The sequence below is a fragment of the Salvelinus sp. IW2-2015 genome, linkage group LG15 (assembly GCF_002910315.2).
Source record: "Salvelinus sp. IW2-2015 linkage group LG15, ASM291031v2, whole genome shotgun sequence".
NCBI classification, from domain to species: domain Eukaryota; kingdom Metazoa; phylum Chordata; class Actinopteri; order Salmoniformes; family Salmonidae; genus Salvelinus; species Salvelinus sp. IW2-2015.
The window spans coordinates 53,041,130-53,067,562 of NC_036855.1; the positions used below are offsets into that span (position 1 = coordinate 53,041,130).

Consider the following 26,433-nt stretch of genomic DNA (forward strand, 5'->3'; position numbering starts at 1 on the left):
CCAGGGATACATGTAGAACAATTTGACATAAACAGTTGCATTCATGAGTTTATTGACAGTATTTTTTTATAATAATAAAACCAGTAAGGTTCGCCAAATCAAAAAAACGGATAAAAATTAATTTAGATAAATACTGTAAGTACAGAAATTGTTTCCTTGGTGGGAAATGAATATTCAACTAGTCAGTTTCAACTGTGTGGAGTTTGGAGTTTGTGACAGCAGCTATGTGAGCTTATTACAGTATTATAGACACTATGTCCTGGGATGCCCTAGATTAAGCCCTWACCTTCTAACAGCTCTTGTGTAGCTTGTGAGCATCATAGAGCAACGTGTGTGTTGGTGGGAGTCTCCGATTTTCATAGATAGCTTTTAGTMGTTTGTAGCTTAAACCATTCAGACTATACAGACGTTTTTATTAAAAGACCCGGCCCCGGGCCTCTTCGGGATCCACCCTTGTCTCACAAACACCGATCTAGCTCAGCCCCCMTTAATCCCACAGACTTGGTTGGTATCTACGGACGTAGAAGAAATAGGTGAATCCAATGGGACAACCCCGAAGTTTGTAGCTGAAACACACAATGTTTAAACAGGGTTAGAAGTCCAAAACTTTCGGTGTTAAAACTTTCGGTTAAATATACATTTGTAGACACAACCCAGAAATGTTTAAATGTCAACACCAAGACTGCCCCCAATCCAAATGCATTTGTAAACAGCAATTACCTGAAGAGAATTGGGATTGTTGGAAGCCATTTTCAGGTTTGTTTCACAAATAATGCACTCTGTAAACATTCTCATGGATTCCMAGTCTGAAGGATTATGAAAAATTCTACTTATAGTATTACTGACATAGCCTCGATGACATTTTAAATTCCATTTCAAGAGCAAATGTGGAAGGCAATAAGGACATGTACTGTTAAATCTTCTTCTGGGAGATTAAGGCTCTTTGTGGTAAACTCACAGGAGAAATTGATTGAAAGGTGAAATGTGTGATAAATAGTGAATCCTTTAGACGCCCACACSAGTTCACATAAGCATATAAACGCAGCAAAAAAAGAAACGTCCCTTTTTCAGGACCCTGTCTTTCAAAGATAATTGGTAGAAATCCAAATAACTTCACAGATCTTCATTGTAAATGGTTAAACACTGTTTCCCATGCTTGTTCAATGAACCATAAACAATTAATGAACATGCACCTGTGGAACGGCCGTTAAGACACTAACAGCTTACAGACRGTAGGCAATTAAGGTCACAGTTATGAAAACTTAGGACACTAAAGAGGCCTTTCTACTGACTCTTAAAAACACCAAAAGAAAGATGCCCAGGGTCCCTACTCATCTGCGTGAACATGTCTTAGACTACAGGGAGACAGGGCGGACAGGTGCTCGTCCTCGCAGTGGCAGACCACGTGTAACAACACCTGCACAGGATCGGTACATCCGAACATCACACCTGTGGGACAGGATGGCAACAACAACTGCCCGAGTTACATCAGGAACGCACAATCCCTCCATCAGTGCTCAGACTGAGCACAATAGGCAGGTCCTCACCAGACATCACCAGCAACAACGTCGCCTATGGTGACAAACCCACCGTCGCTGGACCAGACAGGACTGGCAAAAAGTGGTCTTCATTGACGAGTCATGGTTTTGTCTTACCAGGGGTGATGGTCGGATTTGCGTTTATTGTCGAAGGAATGAGCATTACATYGAGGCCTGTACTCTGGAGCGGGTTCGATTTGGAGGTGGAGGGTCTGTCATGGTCTGGGGTTGTGTGTCACAGCATCATCGGACTGAGCTTGTTGTCATTGCAGGCAATCTCAACGCTGTGCGTTACAGAGAAGACATCCTCCTCCCTCATGTGGTACCCTTCCTGTAGGCTCATCCTGACATGACCCTCTAGCATGACAATGCCACCAGCCATACTGCTCGTTCTGTGTATGATTTCCTGCAAGACAGGAATGTCAGTGTTCTGCCATGGCCAGTGAAGAGCCCGGATCTCAATCCCATTGAGCACGTCTGGGACCTGTTGGATTGGAGGGTGAGGGCTAGGGCCATTCCCCCCAGAAATGTCCGGGAACTTGCAGGTGCCTTGGTGAAAAAGTGGGGTAACATCTCACAGCAAGAACTGGCACATCTGGTGCAGTCCATGAGGAGGAGATGCATTGCAATACTTAATGCAGCTGGTGGACACACCAGATACTTAATGACTATTACTTTTGATTTGACCCCCCCCTTTGATCAGGGACATATTATTCAATTTCTGTTCGTCACATGTCTGTGGAACTTGTTCAGTTTATGTCTCAGTTGTTGAATCTTGTTATGTTCATACAAATATTTACACATGTTAAGTTTGCTGAAAATAAACGCAGTTGACAGTGAGAGGACGTTTCTTTTTTTGCTGAGTTTAGTACATCCTTAAAGAMACACACACAACACACACACACACAACACACACAGCTTTATTTTTGTGAAATTTCAGGACTTTGTGGGGAGTAAAAAATRTTGACCATTAAAAATCCTATTTTCCCTAACCCTTAATTAACCTAACCCTAACTTTAACCCTAACCTTAACCCCAAAACCTAACCCGAAACCTAACCCTAACCTTAGAATTACAATGGGCCAGTGCAATTCAAGGTAAACACCTCCATAAACAGACATACTACAAACCTAACCTTAAACCATATCCCTATCCCTAACCTAAACCMCMAAACACAAAATCTAACCCTTAAGCTTAAAATAACATTTWAAAAAATTCAGGACATGAAAAAAGTCCAGACTTTTCAAACAATTTATTGTTTTCCTACCTTGTCAGGACATTCAAGTGAATTATTAGGACGTTGGGGTGCTGATAAGGAAGGAAAACAAGTACACACACTCTCACTCTGTTTCGCTCTCTCTCTCAAATGCACAGCCCTCTGGGGAATGTCTAGTATGTTGAATAAAGAACTTTGAAACAGCTTGAGTGTGTCCTTTTCTGGCTGTGAGATTAGTTTGAAAAAGTTCAAAGTTGAATCCCTCTMTCCCTCATTCCATTCCTCCCCCATCCCTTCCTTCTGCCTAACTCTGGGGCCCATCTCACCTGTTTGCATCTCTCTAAGGTCCTGCTTCAGGGGATCAATAAAAAGAGAAATTGGAAAAAATATCTTCAGTTCACCTTTGGGATTAACACCAGTACTAACCTCTGAGTCTGTCTCAAGGTCCTATTGACCCAGTCAACTGAGACCCTCTACTCTGTCACCATCAGCGTGTCTGTCTGCTGACCTGACATGACAGGGGAATGCTAGTCTCTTTTAATGGAGGTAGTTTGTATTTACTGTCCCCTACGTATTTATTTGGACAGTGAAGCTAAAACTTTGAATTTRKCTCTGTCCTCCACCATTTTGGATTTGAGATCAAACGTTTTATATGAGGCAATAGTACAGAATGGCACCTTTTATTTGAGGGTATTTTCATATATATCTGTTGTACCATTTAGAAATMAATGCACTTTATGTCTATGTCTAGTCCCCCCATTTGAAGGTGTATAATTATTTTGACAAATTCACTTTTTCACACATTTTGTCAAAAGTTTTGTTTTTTAGTCCCAGATTCCTAGCACACAATGACCTCATCAGGCTTGTGACTCTACAAATGTGTTGGATGCATTTGCAGTTTGTTTTGGTTGTGTTTCGGGTTATGTTGTGCCCCAATAGAAATCAATGGTTAATAATGTATTGTGTCATTTTGGAGTCACTTTTATTGTAAATAAGACTAGAATATGTTTCTGAACACTTCTACATTCATGTGGATGCTACCATGATTATGGATCATAATGAATGAATCATGAATAATGATGAGTGAGAAAGTTACAGATTAAAGTGACTCCAAAATGACACTACATTATTTACAATGAATTTATATTGGGCACAACATCATCCGAAACACAACCACAGCAAATTGCAAATGCATCCAACAAGTTTGTAGTTACAAGCTTGATGAAGTCATTGCATGCTAGGAATATGAGACCAAATACTAAACTATTGACTAAATGTTATATACTATAAGTGAATTTGTCCAAATTCTTATGACACCTTCAAGAATTTTGCCAGCTTTGTGTCACTCAACATTTTTTAAATGACCTTGCTGCTCAACAAACCAATGAGTTCATTCTGTATTTGGTGGCCAAAGTAGCTGGTGGTGTGACTCCAGGTCCCTTTTTGGACACGGTTAAGGTGCTCTTTCATGACTGGATCAAATTGTGCCTTCAGTTCAACCTCTTTGAGGAAATGTCCATTTGATGGAGAGTACAGTGTTTCTGTGTGTCCCATTAGTGCCAAATTTCTAACTTCCAAAGACGGCACAATAACAGTCAGACATGTCAACACCTCTCTCTCCATCTTATCCTTCAGCCTCCATAAGTGCCATTTCATGTTTATCAATTGTTTCCCTTTTTTTGATCCTTATTGCCAGTTCTTTCCTTGATTTCATGCAGTTTTGGTGTTCTGGACTGCTTCGTGCAAGTCAGCAAAGAAACTTGCATGTTTTCTAGTCTGTCCTGTCCTGAGTTTGCTAAATACATTTTCTTCTTAGAAAAGAGTTTGCAGCAAAAGCAGAAGAGGCTGTTGTTTCTTTCAGAATACACCAACCAACTTCTAGGGATTTTATCACCACTCACCAAGGTCTTCCTGAAATACTGGTGGTGGCAACTTCTTCCATCACTCTCATTCCTTGGGAAAACAAAGTACCTCACTTGGTCCTCTGCAAACTGGTTGTGTCTGAATTCTGTCAGTCAGAACTGAAGGCCAGTCAGCAGGGTCTGTAGACAGTAGTTCATCCTCAGCAGCAGGATATGGTGGGGATGCTGCTACAGGCATTTCTAATGGAGAGCACATGGACATAAGTTGACACAAGTTATTCACAGCATTTATAGTGGTGGAACATCCCACATACAAACCCAGTAACAATACAATCATCGTTGTTACCTACAATATGGAAACCTAAAACTTTCCAAAAGGGAAAGTATTTATTTTGTTTATGTTATGCAGGGATGCACACATAAACACATGTGTGCACCCAGACACACGTGCGCATGCGCACAAACACACTTGAAGAATCCTGCTGGGGAGAAGTGGAAGCAAGTGGGTCTTCATCCTCATCCYCAGGCTCAGACAACATTTGTGAAGACACCTGTGTGGCTGAGGAGGTGGATGGCTCCTCATCCTGATTCTCTGAGATCATTTGTGAAGACACCTGTGTGGCTGAGGAGGTAGATGGCTCCTCATCCTGAGGCTTCGAGATCATTTCTGAAGAGGCCTGTGTGGCTGAGGAGGTAGATGGCTCCTCATCCTGGCCAGTGCCAGAGGRTGCTCCAAAATAGTTCAGAAGTGCCCCTGAATTTGCATTAAAATACAGTAYATGAGTCTGACACCCTGACACCCTAAATAAATTATGCACAATTTATCAAACTTTCAGAATCGGAACCAAATGAACCATACAACCTCCTTGGCTAATTATAGGCATAAGACACCCCAAAAKATTCAATATATCACAAAATAGACCAAATATCAGCATAATAGAYGTCTTTTAAAGTTAGCCTACAGCTTTGGAAATTCCCCTTACTGAGCTCAGGACCTAGTCAAAACTATCACAAAAAACCTTCATGATGTCACCTCAATGAAAGTTAACCAAATCCATAATGTGCTAGTTAGGTTGTAATMATTTTGCTGCAGGCTACTATCATGATGAAACTGTGTGAAATCATATCCAATGTTATGTAAGCTAGTTGGACAGAAAACGGAATATTGTAGCCCTATGTGTAATAGCATAGCAAGCAACATAGCAACATAGACTAACAAACATAAGTGTCATACTAGCCTATTTCATGACATGCATAATATTATACTCATAAAGACATGACATAGCTGCATACCTTTGTCTTTTGCGCGTTTCTCCTCTTCTTCWTCCCTCTTTKTCCTAAACTAGGCACCTGATGTCTTAGACCKTTTCTTATCCATTTGTGTTGATTTGGCACTAATACATTACCCATCCCCCAACACTGTCAACCAAGAGTCAAGACTAAACCAATTCACCTTGGTGGTGTGCAGACTGGTTTTATATTATTCTTAACGATTTGCGCACAAACCAGAAAAAAAAATGCAACAATAGTCTGTGAAACTACAGTTGAAGTCGAAGTTTGCATACACTTCGGTTGGAGTCATTTAAAACTCGTTTTTTCAACCACTCCACACATTTCTGTTAACAAACTATAGTTTGGCAAGTCAGTGTGAACATCTACTTTGAGCATGACACAAGTAATTTTTCCAACAATTGTTACAGACAGATTATTTCAACTACGTACTACGTAATTATTTCATTATTTCACTACATACTTTGGCGCGAAAAGTGCAAATCAATCCCAGAACAACAGCAAAGGACCCGGAAGATGCTGGAGGAAACAGGTACAAAAGTATCTATATCCACAGTAAAACGAGTCCTATATCGACATAACCTGAAAGGCGCTCAGCAAGGAAGAAGCCATTGCTCCAAAACCGGCATAAAAAAGCAAGACTACGGTTGCAAGCCACATGGGGACAAAGATCGTACTTTTTGGAGAAATGTCCTCTGGTCTGATGAAACAAAAATAGAACTGTTTGGCCATAATGACATTGTTATGTTGGAGGAAAAAGGGAGGCTGCAAGCCGAAGAACACCATTCCAAACAGTGAAGCACGGGGGTGGCAGCATCATGTGTGGAGTTGCTTTGCTGCAGGAGGGACTGGTCACTTCCAAATAGATGTCATCATGAGGCAGGAAAACTATGTGGATAACTGAAGCAACATCTCAGACATCAGTCAGGAAGTTAAAGCTTGGTCGCAAATGGGTCTTCCAAATGCAACAATGACCCCAAACATATTCCAAAGTGGGCAACATGGCTTAAGGACCAACAAATTCAAAATATTGGATGGCCATCACAAAGCCCATCACAAAGCCTGACCTCAATCCCATAGAAAAGTGTGGGCAGAACTGAAAAAGCGTGTGCGAGCCAAGCAGCCTACAAACCTGACTCAGTTACACCAGCCTGTCAGGAGGAATGGGCCAAAATTCACCCACCTTATTGTGGGAAGCTTGTGGAAGGCTACCGAAACGTTTGACCCAGTTAACAATTTAAAGGCAATGCTACCAAATACTCATTTAGTGTATGTAAACTTCTGACCCACTGGAATGTGATGAAAGAAATAAAAGCTGAAATAAATCATTCTCTCAAATATTATTCTGACATTTCACATTTAAAATAAAGTGGTGATCCTAACTGACCAAGACAGGGAATTTTACTAGGTTAAATGTCAGGATTTGTGAAAACCTGAGTTTAAGTATTTGGCTAAGTGTATGAACTTCCGACTACAAAGAATATATTCACAGTATTATGAATGAATTGTGGTTTATTTGGTAGCGTTTCTAGTGTGACTTATTTACTAATTGCATTAGACTGTTACAAAGTTAGAGGTGCACTATTTGATAGATTCCCCCGCTCCCCCTACCTCGGGCTTCCAGGGGGGTCCTGAGGTCAACCTTCCCCCGCCCCCCTCCCCATCTCGTACTTCTGAGTGGGAGACCTTCCCAGGCAGTAGCCTGCCTAGCTCACAAACTAGAATCAGGGCGCCCACTCCGACAGGTTAATTGACCCACAGTCCCACACGGTGACATGATATCATTGACATGACGTGCAAATGAGCGCTAGAAAACCAATCGCGCAAATGTCACCATTCCAAAGAATTGTGTGCGTCAGCTGCCCATGTCACCAACACCTAAATCCGCCACTGTGTGTGGTTGTGTGTGTGTGTGTGTGTGTGTGTGTGTTGTGTGTGTGTGGTGTGTGTGTGTGTGTTGTGTGTGTGTGTGTGTGTGTTGGTGTGTGTGTGTGTGTGTGTGTGTGTGTGTGGGTGTGTGTGTGAAGTATGTGTGTGTGTGTGAGGAGTATGTGTGTGTGTGAGAGTATGTGTGTTTGTTGTGTGTGTGTGTGGTGTGGTGTGTGTGTGTGTGTGTTGTGTGTGTTGCGTTCGTGGCGTGTGCTTGCGTGTGTGCGAGTGCGTACACTTATGTCCACGAGTTCACGTGTGTGTGTATCCCCCTAATGCCCGTGGGAAGGAGAGTCGATGTGATCTTTGCTTTGGATCAAAGCCAGGTGTCAATCTGTCCCTCCATGTTTTAGAGAGTCCCTGTCTGTCTCCCACCGCACTGGTAATGAGACCAGACAGACGGCAGTAGCACCGGCAGCAGCATCCTCTCGCTGAATTGCATTTCCATTCTCTTAATGTCAATCTAGGATTCCTCCCTCTGTCTGTTCCCGTGGCCTTAGTCACACTGAGCAACACTGACACTCCTCAGGACCTAATGATCCCAGATTGACACCGCTCAGGTGTTCCCAGCATGACACTTAAAGCCTACCGTCAKCCTGGGGATTAAGAGTGGGAGAGATGAGAGCACACATTGTCAGAAAGTTACACACATGCACTCACATATGCACGTCACATGCACGCACACACACATTCAGTCAGACAGTTACACACACTAAACTTTGTAGAAACACCCAAATTCAAAAACAGGCRTTTATTAAACGTTTCATTCATCAGATATGATTATTGGAGCCTTCTCCCTTAAAACAATTTATAACTATGTCACTGATGTCATGAAAATTGGATGAAATCTCTTTCCCTTTCCTTTCCACCTGTCTCCTGTGGGCTGAAGAGTTTCGATTGGAGCAGTAGGTGGACCCTGTCTGTGTCAAACAGGGCCCAGGGGACTGAGGGGAGTGGGGCAGAGGTAAAGCCCAGGGCCCCTGCTCCATCCCCAGCTTCCCTCTCTCTCCTAATCCCATGCTARAAGGTGTTGGCTCAATTAGAGGTGGCCTCGGCTCAGGAGCTTTCTCACCTTGGCACCCTCTCCTTGGCAGCGATGCCATGTTCCAAATTGAGGTTGAAGGCTGTACCGTCCTCTACCATCCCCCCTCACCCCCCCGCTCAATATCCCCAACATGGCCATTGTGGTCTGTCTGTGTGAGCGTTGGCTGTGACTGTGACATTGTGTAGCAGGGCTGGGTGGTGTCTGTCTCGCTGGGCCAGGGCCAGTGGCTCTCAGGAGGGGAGAGGAGAGGAGATTGACAGGGCCTGTCAGGTCAGGTCTGGGAACATGGTCCTCGCACGACTTTAATGTTCCTTAAATACATCCAGAGCTGCTTCGAGGACATGCATTTTTCATGAGTACAGCTCTTTATCTTTTATAAATAYATGTCCAGTATTACAGATACGGAGTGTCTCTCTAATAAGAGTACAAGTCACAAGCAGAGCTTGTCTGTTATTCTGTTTACTGCCTGTATGTTTCTCCTGCTCATTGAAGAGATTTTAGGGATACATCTGTTTCTGCCTAGGAAAACGAGAGGGAAGAGTCATGTGGCATATGTTGGCTTGTGTAACTTTGTTTGTTTGTGTGTCTACTTGTGTGTGTGTGTGTGTGTGTGTTGCAGACATCACAGCGAATGAGTTTATTGAGCAGCGTGGTAGCTTGAGGAGTCGTTATGAACTGCTGGTGGACTTCCTGTCGGAGATGTTGGCGGTGGGCGTTGATGAYATCAACGTCTTCAGCCTGATGGACGTCAGGGAGAGGACACTGGACGTGCGCTTCGCAGTGCACAGCAGTCCCTTCCTCAGAGCAGAGAAACTCCAGGGATACCTCGCCGCTCACAAGCAAAAGGTACTGTGTAATGATGACCCTGGAAGTGATCCTGTCGGATATACTGTGATTTTCCGTGAGTTCAAAATAAACCTATAACGATTATGTGATTATGTTAACGAGCCTCACTCAATGTTAAGCGTTAGAAGATRCAACCCTAACTCGACGCCACTGAAAATACACACAGAATTACTGGACAGAAGACATTTACATGTGTGGTCCAATTATGGAAAATGCAGTCACTCAGGTACTGTTGCTAGCCTGTTTTGGAGAGAGGGGGATTTCAATCGAAAAAATATGCAATATCAATTTGTGGAGCCTTGTGTTTYCCCACGTAATGAAAAATATAACCCTCTAGTTTTTTTGAGCTGGTTTATGTGGATGTTACGAATAGATTATGCAACATTGCAATGTCAATTGCAGCATAATATGTCTGAAGCTGCTATTATGCTGCTGTCACTTTGAATACATTAGTTATTGCAGTATTGGACTGTATTCACCAGACCGGCTATAGATCATTGTGGGCTGTGGAGCCTTACAGTGTAGTTGTTACACAGGAACAATCTTTGAAGTTAAACCARACCATKAAATCGCCTAGTGGTTAGCCGCGTTGGGCCAGTAACCAAAAGGTCGCTGGTTCGAATCCCAAAACCGACCAGGTGAAAAATCTTGGCAAGGCACTTAACCCTAAAACTCCTGTAAGTCGGTCTGTATAAGAGCGTCTGTTAAATGACTAAATGTACAATTTCAACATTTGAACCTGCCCCTGCTTCACCTTGTTCTGACATCTCTTCATTGAGGCGCACACTCACTTTCCTCTTTCATGCAGTTGAAAGCTAGAGGGAAATAGGGAGAGAGAGAGATGGAGAGGGGGATATACAGAGTTATAGAAGGAGAGGGAAATCAGTGAACGAGAGAGAGAAAGAGAGAGAGAGAGAGAGAGAGAGAGAGAAGTAAAGAAGAGAGAGAGGTTGTGGATGCTTCAGGTGTGGTTTGTGCTCTTTTCATCTGGATTCCGTGTGCCCCTCTGAAAATACATTGATCACAATGAGATGCGAAGCGTGGCGAGAGAAGATGAGCACGGAGAGGGAAATAGGGAGGGGGGACGGCTGCGGTTATTAATGTTTGCAATTCTAGAGTAATGGAAATATGAGACAATTATATTTTCTCTCTCTCTCTCTCTCTCTCTCTCTATCTCTCACTCTCTCTCTGTTTCTGACATGGCAATGGAGATTTCCCTTGCCGGTTGAGCATTTCAATTCTTAGTGCACCCCTGAGAGTTTTAAGAAAGTACATATTGGTTTCCTGTGGTTAAATTCATTGATATGTAGACCAAGTTCTATCTTCCTCTTGTAGAAGTAATAAGCCAGCTAGAGAGAAGGGATGTTCTGGTTGATTTCGGGAGAGTGAAAGAGGACCCTAGATCACTGCTTCCAGGCCTTTTGTTGTGAGACTTCACTTCTGGGTTCTGTGTTGTCTGGGTACATGGACAATCCAAAAATTATTATAAGTAAGTTATATCGAAATATCAAACCATAGCCCTACATACACTTTGTCAGTGTCTTGCCAGTAGATGATATTGTGTAGGAAAATGCCACCCCTAAGTCACATAATAAAAATKGCGTTTTGAAGTACACTACATGACCAAAAGTCATCATTCCAAAATCATGGGCATTAATATGGAGTTGGTCCCCCCCTTTGCTGCTATAACAGCCTCCACTCTTCTGGTAAGGCTTTTCACTAGATGTTGGAACATTGCTGCAGGGACTTGCTTCCATTCAGCCACAAAAGTATTAGTGAGGTTGGTCGGGCACTGATGTTTGGTGGTTAGGCCTGGCCCGCAGTCGGTGTTCCAATTCATCCCAAAGGTGTTCGACGGGGTTGAGGTCAGGGCTCTGTGCAGGCCAGTCAAGTTCTTCCACACTGATCAGAAATTGTATGCTGTAGTGTTGATTTCCCTTCACTGGAACTAAGGGGCCTAGGCCGAACCATGAAAAACAGCCCCCGACCATTATTCCTCCTCCACCAAACTTTACAGTTGGCACTATGCATTCGRGCAGGTAGCGTTCTCAGATTGGTGAAGCGTGATTCATCACTCCAAAGAACACKCTTCCACTGCTCCAGAGTCCAATGGTGGTGAGCTTTATACCACTCCAGCCTACGCTTTGCATTGCGCATGGTGATCTTAGGCGTGGTGTGAGGCTACTCGGACATGGAAACCCATTTCCCAACAAACAGTTCTTGTGCTGACGTTGCTTCCAGAGGCAGTTTGGAACTCGGTAGTGAGTGTTGCATTTTTACGGAAATGTTTGTCTATGGAGATTGGCTGTGTGCTCGATTTTACACACCTGTCAGCAACGGGTGTGGCTGAAATAGCCGAATCTACTAATTTGAAGGGGTGTCCACATATTTTTGTATATATAGTGTATATTCTAGCTCTGTTGGTGATTGGCTCAGGGTCTGTCGATTGTGAATAGGACATGTGATATTGGTTGAGTTGTGAGTGTAGTGATGGAACAGGCACGGGGAGAGGGAGCTCCTGATGTTTGTAACTTTTAAACCGTGTTTTATTTGTTGCCCCTGATCTCTAACAGCCCATCCCTACCCTATCTCCCCCTGTATGCCCTTCTCCCCTCTCCTCTTTCCGCTCTCTCCCAGTGTGTGTGTCTCTGGCTTTGAACACTCAAGATCCCCCTGTAGCCTGTTGGGATTGAGGAAGTGGAAATCTCAGCATGCTCCTCTCCCAAGGGCTCTCCTCTCTTCTCCACATTTACCCCTCTGTTTTCCACCTCATATCCCCCTTATGCCCTGCTGCCCCCCCCCCCCCCCCCCCCCCTCATCTCCCACTCAACCCCTCACATACACATACCCTGTGATGTGGCGAGAGACCACTGACAGAAATAGATAATGCCTAAAAACATGAGGTGAGAGACACTTCACACAGTGACAGAAATAGATATGCCTAAAACATGAGGTGAGGACACTTCACACAGTGACAGAAATAGATAATGCCTAAAAACATGAGGTGAGAGACACTTCACACAGTGACAGGGTGAAGTAGGAAAAAAGTTTTCTGGTAACAAATTCTATGAAGTCCATATTAATAATGCATTATACAGCATTATACATGTACTCATAATGCACTATGATAGAGTAACAATGCAGTATAAACCAGTGGCGGTCAGTGCTGTTAAGATAAGGAGGGACGATTAATTTTTTTATGAGCATGGCCTTATTTCTATTACAGCATATTGGATTACTCTCATTCAAATTCCATTCACCCAGTTCAATGTAACACCGATAGGTTTAGGCTACTACATGATACTCACATTTCCCTAAATCCATTATGAGGTTGCTACAACCTAGCCTATGAATTAAAGTTTACAACGTAGGTGCACACAGGTCGAGAGACAATTTGTGGTGATAGACAGTGACACATGGACAGACAGTGACATTTAGTCCCACCTTGCACACTCTTGCCTGCATCTAGTTGATGTAGGGTGTAATCATTAGTCCAACAGTTGCAAACGAGAGTTTCTATTGGACAAATTCAGGTATGTTTATCCCCGTTTTCTTCCGTTTGCTTCCGTTTAAGAAACTTTTTCAACATAATCGGTGTAATGAATACACCCCTGGACCACGTGTAAACACAGTTCACTTTCAGAGCAGCCACGTTGTATTCATTCTCACATTCATGCGCTCTCCCTTCACCTCTTCCCTTCACTTGTGGACTTCAATGCACAGCACATCAGCTGTATGTGACCAGGCGAAATAGTCTTTCCTAACCAAACCGCTACACACAGCCTACATCGTTGTCACCATATTAGCTAAAGTAATGTCATCGTCAGCATAACTAATAGAACTAACACGTTAGTAAACCCGCTACAATCATGCAGTAATGTTAGTGTACAGTCAGTAAGTAGTTACACCGCCRGGCCGCAGTGGCAATAAATGAGTAATACCAAAAGCTTACATTGACTTGGAAGAGTTCCAGTGTTGTGTTGGAAAGTCATAGCCAGCTAACATAGCATCCCTCTGTTTGATGCGGGGGTGTTTCAGTTAGCTAAACTAGCTAGCTGCATTTGCTAGTGAAACTGAAAGTGAAAAGATTTATGAAATCTCTCTATTTCTCTCTTGCTTCTCCTTCATTTTGGCAGAGATCAATTTGTTTAAAACTGTTCAACTATTGTCTTTCTCTCTYTTAGAATCAACTATTCACCACATTTTATACACTGCAGTGCTAGCTAGCTGTAGCTTATGATTTCAGTTGTAGATAATTTYTCTGATCCTTTGATTGGGTGGACAACATGTCAGTTCAATCTGCAAGAGCACGGAAGTTGTCATAATTACTGTGTAAGTCTATGGAAGGGGGTGAGAACCATGAGCCTCCTAGGTYTTGTATTGAAGTCAATGTACACAGAGGAGGACGGAAGCTAGCTGTCCTCCGGCTACACCATGGTGCTACCCTACAGAATGCTGTTGAGGCTGCTGTAGACCTTCTTTGCATAATAGTGTGGTTTAATCAGTTATTCGGTGACGTGATTTTATTTCGTATAGTTTTATCTAAAAAGGATAACTTTCTAAATGTTTTACAATTTTWWWWAWTWTATTAAATTCATTGAGGAGGATGGTCCTCCCCTTTCTCCTCTGAGGAGCCTTCACTGATATAAAAATAGTTATAGACACACATAAAGACTCATAGGCTTATAATTCCGTATACCAATACTCATAATGCATTATAAGTATAATCATAATCACTTTTTATGTACAGCAACATAGTGTTTTAGAATTGCTGGTCACTTTTTCCTCAACGATCATACAGCATTATAATTACCATCAGTGTGATACATTTCTAACGTTTTTGTCAATGAGCAGCAAGTTATTATTACTGCCTCATAATCTTTGTTATGGTGTATAGCATACTTATRAAGTCATATTTGATTGCTTTAGGTAAAGTGATGAAATGCCTAAGGCAGACAGATAATAATACACCATAAACTGTTACTATACAATTATAAAGTGGTCATTGTCTGCTTTCGGCGAATGAAACTCTGCACATTTCATGATGACACAACACAAAGCTCTTCATTCTTTCTCAAACATAACATAAATTGCCTCAAGATCTTACAGATGTAGGATCTTAATGTGAGCTAGTTTGCTACAGCAAGAAAATAATCCTAATAAAAAATWWAAAAAATAATAGAAAATAATAAGCAACAGGGAATGTGAATTATTTATGTGGATTATAAGTAATGGACAATTTTGAAGGGGTTGATACGTTTTTTGTAATTACAAGCTTCAGAAGCCTTTTTCAACCTCAAATAAATTAAAGGAAAGTCCTCCTGCAACAGGGGGACCAAATTAAGACCCAACATATGTACAATTGGCACACCTGCATATTATATTAACATAAATAGTTCACGAAAGAAAAAGGCAAATGAAAAAGTCAAAGCCCTGTGCGACAAAATTATACAATAACATTAATATTTACAATAACATTGCTCAGCGCGAATTGCATGTACCAATTGAATMTCAGCTTACGTAGAATGAGCAACACAAATGAGGAAAAGGTTGATGGTTGTACTCAATMTTTTTTTTWAATTAAAAGCATGAATTTCAGCACCTCGTAGAAAGACCGCAGTTGTACAGGACAAACATAGGTACAAAACTCAACTCAGCCTCRATATAAGAGAACGGAGTTGAGAGTTCCTCAGCTATAAGTGATTATGATKATACTTATAATGCATTATGAGTATTGGTATAYAGACTTGTGAGTCTATATGRGTCTTTATGTGTGTCTATAACTATGCGTATGCTGTATTATTATGCTTATACTGTATTATTACTATCATAGTGCATTATGAGAACATGTATAATGCTGTATAATGCATTATGCATATGGTATTCATAGAAAGTGTTACCACATTTATTGTATTTTAAAGCTGCGATATGTAACTTTGTGGGTGACTCGACCAAATTCAAATGTGAGTTATAGATCTGTCATTCTCATTGAAAGCAAGCCTAAGAAGCGGTATATCTGTTCTGTTTTTTCATCTGTTACTTTCGGTTTTGTACACCAGCATCAAACAGCTGAAAATACAATATATTTGGTAATTGAAAAKATATTTCACAGCGGCTTGAATGGTACAATGATTCTCTCGACTTGCTTGTTTTGTCACATGAACTGAAATTAGGAGAACTATTAGAAATGTTTGCTACCATGAAATGGGGGAGGTAGCCGAGTGGTTAGAGTGGTGGGCCTGTAACCACAAGGTTGCTAGATCAAATCCCAAGGTGACAAAGTAAAAATCTGTCATTCTGCCCCTGAACAAGGCAGTTAATCCACTGTTCCTAGACCGTCATTGTAAATAAGAATGTGTTCTTAACTGACTTGCCTAATTAAATAAAGGTTAAATAAATAAAAAATACATTTCTGCGTATTCCACCTTTAAATGGTTGGTAGCATAAACATAACCACATGTTTTGTTTGCATTAGTATATACATCAAAAGTCCCAATGCAACGTCACACCTCACTTTTCTATTTGTATTACATAAAACCAATTAGAATGTCGAAGTGACATCACAACCCGGAAAATGCTTTTCCGGGTTGTGATGTAAAATCGAGGACGGATGTTTGTACTTATAGGTAACCAGATCGTCACTATAACTAAGTTACTAAGTCTTTGACCACACTGTGTTGTTACATTGGTGAGTAAAAACGTATGCTTCCTACCTTTTAACCATTGGATTTGGGCTTTGTTGGTTGCAGAGCAGGGGCTGCAGTGTATTGATGTTTAGAGGGATGGGTTTGTGACTGAAGGTTGTTTTGATCTAGATTCCATTTTGTTCTGGTCCCCAGTTTGACCAGCGACAGTGACCTTGTGAGACAGCATTTTATTTCGTCAAGCAAGGACATGATCAGCTTACCATCAGAGAACATAATGGACATTTGTTTCACGTCAGACCAGCAACAACCAAACGGCTGTACTGGACATGCTGCTAAGTACTGCTAATGAGCATGATGATTTTAGGTCTAGTGTGTAATTATGGTTTGTTTGTATGACTGACTGTATCATTAAATGACGGTTCAGCTGGTCTTCTCTACGAACGTAGCCATTAAGCACCCTCCTGTCTGATTGGCTTACCTAGAGACCGAGAGATATATTTGTTTATTTACTTATTTTCCCTTAGGTACTTTAACTATTTGCACGTCATTACATCACTGCATATAGACATATGTCATTTTAAATGTCTTTATTCTTTTGGAATWTTTGTAACTGTAATGTATTGTTTATTGTTTATTTCATATTTGTTGATGATCTATTTCACTTGCTTTGGCAATGTAAACATTTGTTTCCTATGCCAATAAGAGCATCTTCCCCAATATTTGGAACTAAGGACTGATCACCCCAATCCACAAAAGTGTAGACAAATTTGACCCCAATAACTACCGTGGGATATGCGTCATCAGCAACCTTGGGAAAATCCTCTGCATTATCATTAACAGCAGACTCGTACATTTCCTCAGTGAAAACAATGTACTGAGCAAATGTCAAATTGGCTTTTGACCGAATTATCATACGACAGACCACGTATTCACCCTGCACACCCTAATTGACAAGCAAACAAACCAAAACAAAAGCAAAGTCTTCTCATGCTTTGTTGATTTAAAAAAAAGCCTTTGACTTAATTTGGCATGAGGGTCTGCTATACAAATTGATGGAAAGTGGTGTTGAGGGAAAAACATACAACGTTATAACATCCATGTACACAAACAACAAGTGTGCGGTTAAAATTGGCAAAAAACACACACATTTCCCACAGGGACGTGGAGTGAGACAGGGATGTAGCTTAAGCCTCACCCTCTTCAACATATATATATCAACAAATTGGCGAGGGCACCCGGCCTCACCCTACTAGAATCTGAAGTCAAATGTCTACTGTTTGCTGATGATCTGGTGCTTATATCTCCAACCAAGGAGGGCCTACAGCAGCACCTAGATCTTCTACACAGATTCTGCCAGACCTGGGCCCTGACAGTAAATCTCAGTAAGACCAAAATAATGGTGCTCCAAAAAAGGTCCAGTCACTAGGACCACAAATTCCATCTAGACACCTTTGCCTAGAGCACACATAAAACTATACATACCTTGGCTTTAACAACAGCGCCACAGGTAACTCCCACAAACGAACGACCTGAGAGAGAAGGCAAGAAGGGCCTTCTATGCCATCAAAACGAACATCAAATTTGACATAAATACCCGCTAATTATCAAAATCCAGGCAAAAGCTGTTMAATTCTACAACCACCTAAAAGGAAGCGATTCCCTAACCTTCCATAACAAAGCCATCACCTACAGAGAGATGGACCTGGAGAAGAGCCCTAAACAAGCTGGTCCTGGGGCTCTGTTCACAAACACAAACAGACCCAACAGAGCCCCAGGACAGCAACACAATTAGACCAGACCCAACCAAATCATGAGGAMACAAAACGATAATTACTTGACACATTGGAAAGAATTAACAAAAATACTGAGCAAACTAGAATGATATTTGGCCCTAAACAGAGAGTACACAGTGGCAGAATACCTGACTACTGTGACTGACCCAAACTTAAGGAAAGCTTTGACTATGTACAGACTCAGTGAGCATAGCCTTGCTATTGAGAAAGGCCATCGTTGGCAGACCTGGCTCTCAAGAGAAGACAGGTTATGTGCACACTGCCCACAAAATGAGGTGGAAACTGAGAGGCACTTCCTAAMCTCCTGCCAAATGTATGACCATATTAGAGACACATATTTCCCTCAGATTACACAGATCCACAAAGAATACGAAAACAAACCCGATTTTGATAAACTCCCATATCTACTGGGTGAAATACCACAGTGTGACATCTCAGCAGCAAGATTTGTGACCTGTTGCCACAAGATAAGGGCAACCAGTGAAGAACAAACACCATTGTAAATACAATCCATATTTATGTTTTTTTCCCCTTTTGTACTTTAACCATTTGCACATTGTTACAACACTGTATCTATACTTAATATGACATTTGTAATGTATGTGAGTGTAATGTTAACTGTTCATTTAAATGTTTTATTTCACTTTTGTATATTATCTTCTTCACTTGCTTTGGCAATGTTAACATATGTTCCCCATGCTAATAAAGCCCCTTGGGGGGAGAGAGAGAGAGAGAGAGGGGGAGAGAGAGAGAGAGACTCAGATCCACATAGGGGAAAGATGAGACCTAGAGGGGGGAAAAAAGCACAGCGTTCCCCAATAGCATGTCCGCTTTGTCTGTGCGTCGCCTCTTTCTGTTATTCCTCCCATCTCTTTCCCAACTGTTATTCAGACGAACTGTCCTCAGGTGCTACCTCTCCAGTCCTTGGACTCTAATCCAATATGGTTAGCAAAACGTCTGTCGGTTTAAAAACAAACAAATTAGCCTCAGGTCCAACCTGAAGAATTGATCTTCCTCCTCGTCCTCCCTCCTGCCTTCTGAGCTAAGATGTCCCAGTTTTCAGCATATTCTTTGTAGGCCTACAAGTCCCTAGGGTKCCCTTTAATGTTTTCTCCACAGACTCTGCCCCAGGGATGCATGGGTAGTTGTAGTCGAAGCCCCATGGGTGCCTCAAACTGTGTTTAGATAAAGCTGACAGTACAGTCATGCACAAAGCACAAAGAGCATTCACATTGCCATCCCTCCCCAGAGGTCATTTGGTCTTATATGAAATGTCTCTTCTGCCTGTATAGGGATTCTGGGTGTGCAGTCCCATGGTTAGTATTAGTCATTGGGCACACACCCATACACACCCATACACCCACATACACCATATTTCTCTGGTGAGCTATATGTTTGTCTTTCTACACAAGTGGATTGGGAGATGTTCCATATCGGAAGTGTTTAACCTCTCAGCTAAGGAATGTAAAGCACCTTTTCAGGGAGTCATTACACAGTAATGTGGCACAGGGGATGTACATGCACGGCAAAGGGGCGCCAGACACGTGTTACATTTAGAGAGTCTAAGAGCATGAGTGGACAGGTGGGAAAGGGGAAGATAGCAGTGGAGATGAGAAAGGGATTCGGGGATATCTTTTGATACACATCATGAAGTTTCCCTTGGGCTCTCACTCTACCCATTTTCCTTTAAGTGCTCTCATTGTGTGGGATCGGTGGAGATAAACACATCCGCATTCTGACATTCTCTTTAATGTTCACACACGCGCACATACTGGTGTATTCTCAGAGGAACTGAAACTCACTTGCCGCTCTTCCTTTCCAAACACATCCCCTCAAATACAGATGKCACAATACTCTCAGTCACTGATCAAATTGTACCAGCCTAGACACTTTAATCTGCATAGAAACAACAGTTCAATTGGATATGTGAAGGTGGTCGAACGACATCAACTCCATTTTCATGACATGCCATCTCCTAACCTAAGGCAGTGGAGCTCTGTTCTCCCCAATTAAACTCTGGCACAAATAATACAGTATGCATACTGTGCATACGTGACATATGCCTGAAAACCATGTATTTCTCTGCCCTGGTAGTGTCTGTGGTCACAGTGGAGAGGAGGGGGATGTAACTGTGGTTGTGTGGGAGGAGGAGGGGAAGGAGCGGGTGTCTCCCGATTGCTGGTAAGCCAGACAGAGTGGGAGTCGGGAGGGGGTTAGATGGGAAGTGRTGGTGATTKTGGCCCCTCTAAGTGAAATGTGCCGTGGTACTGCGGCACTGAAAACCACAGATTATTTTTTTGACGGTTGAGGGGTTGTGGGAGAATGTCATTAATCACCCATCCGCGGATCGCTCCTCAACCCCCACTCCCCTCTCCTCACCCACCTCTCCCCGCTTTCCCCTCACCACTGTCACTATGCTGGGATCTACCCTGCAACGAGAGAGAGAGAGAATTTCATTTTCACTCTAGGACTCTTGGACCTCGTCAACTCTGCATATATATACTCAACCTGGGAACAATCCTGTCACAGTCTCTCCCCAGTTCATTCTGCCTGAACGCAATGTGGCCCACTTGAGCTGTGAATAAATGGTGTTGAAAGGGTATACGGCGAATGTATGTAAACAGGTCATGGTGTACTGTATGTTCTACTTACAGTCTCTGCACACTTCAAAAATCAGACGCTGGGAGGKCCAAGCGTTTTTGTGTGTATGTGTGGGTTTGCATGTGTATATCCGTGTGTGTGCGAGCATGTGTATTTATGCAAGTGTGTGCGTGTGAGAGAGCGAARGAGTGTTTGTTTGAGAGATGAATTCATGCACTCTCTATGCTAATAGGATGGCTGTAGGGGTATTTGCATGTATGAGTGTGTGCACGTCTTCTCGTGAGAGTTGGGATCGCACAACCCAAGTGCTTATGTCGAGGATGAAAAAAAGACGGCTAAAACAACAGGCATTATGTGCTTTCTAAAGGCTTAGGATAAACCCTGGTGGTAATCAAGACTGTTYCGCATTGACTCTTCCATGGCTGTCCCTTGATTACCTTTTAGCCTTCTACTTTGTTGTTCCTCTGTCTCCTTTCGCCTCCTATTTCTATCTTAATCCTCCTAATTTAATTCTCCCTTGATCCTCTCTCTCTCTCTCTCTCTCTCTCTCTCTCTCTCTCTCTCTCTCTCTCTCTCTCTCTCTCTCTCTCTCTCTGCTCTCTCTCTCTCTCTCCCTCTCTCTCTCTCTTCTCTCTCTCTCTCTCTCTCTCTCTCTCTCTCTCTCTCTCTCTCTCTCTCTGTCCACAGCTGCAGTCGTTCCTGCAAGTGAACGTCAGCCAGGTACACGTGGATGAGTGTGCCAACACAGACTGTGGTGGCAGCGGCGGCTGCTCCAACGTGCTGAGCGTCAGCGATACGCCCACTGTGGTGGATTCTGGGAGCATGTCACTGGTGTCGGTGGCGGTGGAGTCCACGGCAGTATGCAGCTGCTCCGGKAGAGAACAYGTCCACAAGATTTGCTCCTCCTATCCCAGAAACCCCTGCTTCAACGGGGGCATCTGTGTCGACACTCCGAGCGGGTACAGGTGAGAAAGAAGTCATACCACCTGCAGTGAAATGTTCACACAGGGGTAGGGGTTTAATTGTATTTACAGTTGTGTACGGGTGAGTGGAGGTGTCAAAAAGCAGCAAATAGGCATTGGCAGCCTGACCAGCCTGATCTGAGCCTTCCCTCCTGAAGGGGAGGGAAGGCTCAGATCTGTTGTTTCACTGTTGAGGTAGTGATGGTTGCCTGGAGTCTGCAACAGATAGATGAGAATGAATACCTGGTAGGAGAATGCTTTAAAAATGAGAGTCAGGGCTAYGTGTGGAAGAGGAATCAATAAGTCAACTAATACTTCAACTCTCGCTAGAGGGATGAAACTCTTTGAAAGTATTTGCCCAAAAAACAGGCAAGTGGAGGCGTGCGCTCACTTGTTCGCTAGCTCGCTCACACAAATGCCGTGCTGGTGCTGAATGATAGATCAAGTGAAGKTTTCAAAAGGATCCAAGCCCCCCCCCCCCTTTGTGAGTCTAATCACTTCACCTCCAAGACTTCTCACAAATATGAGGCACACAGCTTACACAGCTTTTTCTCCAATTATCCAATACCAACAATGCTAGCGATTTTTCATCACTGAGTAAATACACCTAAACAGAGAGAATGGGACTAACACTCCATTTTACATGGGGGCTGAGGGGGGTTAAGGGTGAGGAGGAGAGAGTGCAGCAAAGTCATTTGGTACGGGGTTGTGGGGTGAGGTGGGGGTCAAGGGTTGGGTTAGACATCCAGAAAACTTAGTAGAGGCTGTTTAAATAACCTTGTTTGCCACGCTATTCTGCTTCATCTCTAATTGGACAGAGTTAACCATGTCCACTGGTCTCACCTCTCTCTCTCTCTCTCTCTCTCTCTCTCTCTCTCTCTCTCTCTCTCTCTCTCTCGCCGGCCAGGCCTTTGATGTCTTTCCGACCTGGGCTCAGCTCACTGCTGTAATCCCAGCGGTGGTTGTTTTGGAGAGAGGCTTTAGCTTCAAGAGTGAGCTCTGCGTTCTACAGTACAGCAGCCATGTTGCAGTGCCATATGTCTGGCGCCTCTTGTTCCTCTCTGCTCCTCTCACCTCCTCTACCTCTCTCCCCCGGTGCCTCTCTGTTTTTTGGTTCCCTGTTGGTCGTCCTGAGTGAATTTCCTCGTTGTGCTCTGAATGCCTGAGCGAGCTCAACGTCAAGCRAAATACTTCTGGGATCGTGTTGAGGAGGAAGGCTAAACGCCACCGGTGATGTGGGGGGAATTTTCTTTAATCTAATGATCTTTGTGATTAAAAATGCAAAGGAAATGAACACATCAAATATACCAACCTGGCCGCTACACCAGAGGAGGTATTTAAAAGGGAATGATGCATGTTTTATCATAGGTCTGTGTATGTTTTTGTTAGGGTGTTAGCAATGTKGAAGTGCACTTAAATAACAGTACACCAACAATTTAATGAGAGATCGAGATCATTTAAAAATATATATATATATATATTTCATCTCTGAGAATTCATGCAACATTTTATTTTCTGATGCAATTATGCATCAGATTGTACAGTGGAGACCACTGAGGTATAATACGAAGTGGGGATTACGTCCGACCGTTGTTTTCAAGTTAATCTACTCRCGTTCGCATATACGCCGATTCATGGACCGTCTCAATCCGGTCTGCATCCGGTTTATACGGACCAACATCACATGGGAGCAGCACGAGCAGCGATGATGTCATCCAAAAACATGGCAGACATTGGATGAATTGTATAAATGATATATCTTTGGCTGTGAGTGATGACCATTTTTTKGTTTTGCCTCAGCGACAATTCATTGAATAATTCAATGGATGTTTTGTGCACAAAGGTGATTACTAAAGTGTTTGATTAGGAATTTTCTAATCTGACCTCTCTAGGTGGCCGTGTATGGAAATGGTCTTTCTGGGCATGGTGTCAGTTAAACTGCAGTACCGAAGCCAAAACTGTAGGAGCAGTCAAAACCGTGCTTCTAGACCAGAAACCTGGCCCCTTGGTGGAGACACATAAACTACTACACGGCTGTGTGTATGGTCTAACCTCTGTGAGCAGAATCAGACTCATATTTACTAAGACACTGCTCTGGTGAGTGGTTCCTGTTGTGGATTTAACTTGTGCAGACTTATGATCCCACGGACGGCAACACAGCCACAGATGATACTTCAGTTGGCGCACGCTGACAAACCTATAACGTTAGTCTCCTGACTGAGAGAAAGAGAGAGCGCGCGGAAGAGAGAGAGCGCGCGGAAGAGAGAGAGAGCGCGCGGAAGAGAGAGAGTGAGAGAGAGAGAGAGAGAGAGAGAGAGAGAGAGAGAGAGAGAGAGGACGAAAGAGACACACACACACCCCGTGCAAACACACACATCAAAAGTCCCTCGTTTGAAATACACCGACATTATTAGATCATATTCAGAGGTAATCTGCCGCTGCTTTGGTGTTCATGTCCAGAAAGGAGGTGTATATGGATGTTCCTGAAAAAATTGTCAGACATCTTGCCCAAAATTTGAACATATGCCCAAATGCTCTTCCTGGAAATGTCCATCCAGCTTCCCTTTGAAACACGAAAGGAGGAGAAAGTTAATTTTGTTCTCTGCTGTTTAATTAAAAGAAGAAAGTAAACCCCGGATTTGTGTCTAGTTGGACGTACTAAGCGTGTAATGTGCCTCGCCATTGGTCCGTACCAGAATGATTTATGCAGCCAACCTAGAGTTAATCCCAGCTCTCTCTCTCTGTTGCAGACACATTGGCTTTTTACAGCTGAGCTAACATTGCCAGTTTGGCCCAAACACAGGATAAAGATGTTGATGTGTCAGATCACAAGAGCCTCCCTGTTGACGACAAGTTGTYCTTGTAGAACTCACATCCTTCGGCTTACGTTATAACTGAAAAGTCCAGAACATAAAAAGCTTTAWAGCATTTTGAGTCTGTGAATGTAGCGAACAATTAACATGTTAATAGAAATTCCTCACATTATACATATTCAATTCAATTCATTTTCTGCGATTATTGTTTCCACTAGAGAATCATTTTATAACTGCATAGGGCAGAGGTCAATGTCWTCCTCTGCAGGCTTGGGTGTGTGAAACCATTCAAGGACAAATGCAAGCCTGGTAATAGATAAGAGACAGAGGCAGTGGACGGTTGCTGTGCAGAGCAGAAAGCCCTGGCCTGGTTTATCACTCGGCTTTGAGCGCACAGACGTAGAACCGCAAGAAATACGTAGAGATCCCCAGCGACACAGCGCAGAGATTTTAAGATTTAAGAAACAACATGTAGATAATCGTGGCACCAGGATTAATAGCGGGATTTGAAAATGGGAGGGCAGGGGAGATTACTTGGTCCCTTTCAAACGCTAACAAATAACATCCCCATGTGCAAGCAAAGAACAGGAAATGAGCAAAGARAAAAAGCTCAAGTACAGTAAGAGGATTGGGCTGAAATCATGCTCCTGATTTCTCTGATGGGATAAATGATTGAGATTATTCCCTGAGACTGGGTGAATTGTTTCCAAATGGAGAGATAAGGTAGGTCAACTTTCCAGTGTATTGTCTTCAATCCCCCTATCTTTACATCTCCTTCTCGCTCTCTACAGTATTATCTCTCCTACTCCCCATCTCCCTCTTTCTTTTCTATAAGTGATCCCTCCTTTGTACGTTACTGTCTGTCACTCTGGGAGATATGTTCATGTCTTTGATGGTCCGATGGTCTGATGGAGTAATACTAGCCTTGTTTTCTGCTTGGGGCCTAGTCACACTAAGCTGTGACCATGTGTGTACACTTCCTCCAATCCCATGTGTGAGTGGTTAGGTAGACACATGGCTCCTGGCTGTAACCACATCCAGATATCACTGGTATCAACTCCCTGCCTCTCCACAACGAGATGGCCTTGTGGTGTGACTATAGGATCCTGTTTGGTAAACCCGGAGCCAATAGGACCTTCATCAGAACCAGTGCTCCTAGAGCTCCTAGACACAGCTTCCTTTCATTTCTCTGCGTCATGGTCAGGATACCATGTTATTGAGAAACAGAACAGTCTGACATGCATGCTGATCTGTGCTAAAAGCAACGTTCACCACCTGCTGTTGTTCCAGTGCATCCTCATCTTCTCTCTCCTATAGTATAATAATAACGTATGCCATTTAGCAGATGCCTTTATCCAACGCGACTTAACAGTCATGCRTGCATACGGTCATGCGTGCATWCGGTCATGCGTGCATWCRGTCATGCGTGCTCCTCTCTCCTCTCTCTCTCTGTCTTTTTGCTACGGTGTGTCTTCTAAACTTTGATTACCGCGCCTGGTTATTAGAAGAAGCATTTCATTGTGTTTGCGCACGGCCCGCCTGCCTGTTTCACTCCTCCTGCATTTGCATGTCTGCCAGGTGCCAGGGGGGACTATCATTTCTGACAGTCTCTCCTTTTCAATCTGGGTTCAGAGCACAGACTGGGAAATGGGAAAGACTAAATGCAAGAGTGTCGGATGTGGCAGCCAGGCAGCCAGGAGCTTTTCTCTCTCCCTTCGCAGCACACAAATGAGAGAGGAACGAAACGAAGGGAGCATGGCGGCCTRGAAGACTATTATTAGGCTGCTGTGAGTAGGGTGATGGAGAGGGAACCGGCTTAGAAAATTGCTGGGCTTCTGACTAAACTAACTAGAGAAAGCCACACTTGATTGATGCCGCAGGATTGCCTGTGT

General features: G+C 43.1%; 1 pseudogene; it reads left to right on the forward strand.

The window, feature by feature from the left end:
* LOC111974412 (neural-cadherin-like) overlaps window positions 1–26,433 on the forward strand; it is a 191,971-nt pseudogene that overhangs the window by 129,921 nt on the left and 35,617 nt on the right.